Below are 2,340 nucleotides of genomic sequence, written 5' to 3' on the forward strand. Positions count from 1 at the left end.
TGTCACCCAGCTTCATGCAAACCTGAACTTAATTTTTTTCCCCCCCAGACTCGGTTTTTTAATAATTTTTGGTCCCAAATTTGTATCAGTTTTACTGGTAGTCCACTGTATGAAGAAATGTTGGGTATAATTTGTCACAGTTTACTTTATTTTGCTATCCTCACTTACATCAATGAACTATAGTGTCCTGCACCCACTAGTAAAAAAATATCAAAAATTATATCTGGCCTGAATAATTTTTGGTTTGACTGTATATCCTTCGGTTATTTTCACACTTAATTATACCCATTAAAATGTATTTTACAAGTTTTTGTTACTTTCACTGTTAATTTTTTTGCTCTATGGTACATCATCTTTAATTTAATACAATTAGAGCTGCTCCATTGCAGCGGCTTAGTACTGTAATCATGCGCTTTGCTGTAATAATGCAGGAAACCACTCGTTATAAATCTTCTAACTGTGATATTTTCATAAATAGAAGTCGTGTTTTTTTTCATCTGAAACATGCTGCGCTTTACATTCCAAAGCCACTCATATAATGCAGAAACACTCAAGCAAGCAATGTGTGCAGGTATTTGTACTGATGCAGAATAGCACAGCCTAGCGCATTTCACACAAGCTGCTAGATTCACTTTCGCCAGAAATCGTGTATGCCTAAGGTTAAAAATAAATGACGTTTATAGTGAATGCCCCTATAAATAGTCTTATTTTTACAATTTAGTTTTAATCCAAATGATGCGTGTGCTAAGTGAGTGAACATCAAAGATCACACAACAGAATTGCGCGCATTCGCTCGCTCTCTCTCTCTCTCCCTACCGTTAAGTAACTTGTGCATTGTTTTACTTGCTTGTTTTTGACGTATCCGACCGAACTACAAACTTTCCAGTGATGTCTGTGAGAAAGGTATATTCACTCGACAAGCTCGCGCATCTGTGCCGCCTCGTGCTCAATCCACTCAGCGTGCTTTGCTTATCAGCTCGCGCACATCAGCTATACAGTCAATACTGAATGTTTAACATTATATTCATTGCATACATATACTTCGTAGACATCCTTAATCTCTAATAACTCCATTCTGCTGTCTGTTGTTCTGTTGTCGGTGTTTCATTGTCTGAATATGTCACTTAACACATGCTGTGTGGTATCAGCGTTTGGTATCGGGGCATTTTAATGAGTACGAGTACAGGAGCTCAGTATCGGGTGCATCCCTAATTCAAACTATATATATATATATATAAATAAAAAATATATAGCACAACCAGTATAGCCAGATTCCTGAACGAATGTTTCTTATGATTTGGTTATTTTTAGTGAATCAAAACCGTATAGTCTGACCAATGTAGTTTGATTCCTGAGAAAATTATTTGTATGATTATTTTTAGAAAATCGAATGCACCAATGAATTGTGGTAAAGAAAGTTCCTTTTTCTTTTTCTTTTTTTCAGATTTTAGTTTCTTTCTCAAGCTGAAATTAAAATAAAATACTAAAATAATTATTAATGCTACTGTTGAGGGAGCAGTAAACATTAAGAGGAAACAAACCAGGATGTGTTACGTTCCTTACGCTTCCCATACCTATAGTCAATGGCATGTTTATGAAGTGTTGAGTATGAGTATGACTTTAATATTCTGTAGTGGCAGTCTTAACCATCATTTAAGTACTAATATTATAAACACCCATAATATCACAGTGAGTCTTATGAACTGCCGATATAGTGGCGTGCTCTATCTTCGAACTGTTCTCTAAATGTTGCTGTTTGTTTTTCCGGTCTCAGAGGATAGTTTTGGCATTACGGAGAACATCCCTTTTCCTTCCCAGCACCACCCGAAGGGGTGCTTTTTAATGAGATGGCAGAGAGCCACAGACCCGGGCCCTCCCAGCAGAGCAGGCCCAAGTATAGACACCAAGGGGAGCTCAGATCAATCTGTTAATCAATCAGACTGGAGCACCGCTCATAATGAGGATTTATTTAACATGCTGTGCAGTTACATGACTTCACATGCAGTCATTCATGTTAGACTGACATATCAAAAAGAACGATTCGTTATTAATTATTGAATGTTTAAAGTGTCAAACATGAGTCAGCACATCTGAGCCTGGATTCTATAAACAAGTGGCTCGCATTATAAAATTTATCGGTTAATGAGTGCTAGTGATACAAGCAATTTCAGATTATTACAATGTTCCTCATTAGGGAAATGCTTCGTAAGTTTTATCCAGAGACTGTAAAGGCTCCTAATGACCATGGTTTTGAGATCCCTTAGAATTATGTTACTATAAACAAACTAAAGCTACTGTATTAAAATTTTTTCAGTCATTGAAATAAAGCTGGAAAAAATT

This window comes from Sinocyclocheilus grahami, unplaced genomic scaffold (genome assembly GCF_001515645.1).
Source record: "Sinocyclocheilus grahami isolate Dianchi unplaced genomic scaffold, SAMN03320097.WGS_v1.1 scaffold558.1, whole genome shotgun sequence".
Classification (NCBI taxonomy): Eukaryota; Metazoa; Chordata; class Actinopteri; order Cypriniformes; family Cyprinidae; genus Sinocyclocheilus; species Sinocyclocheilus grahami.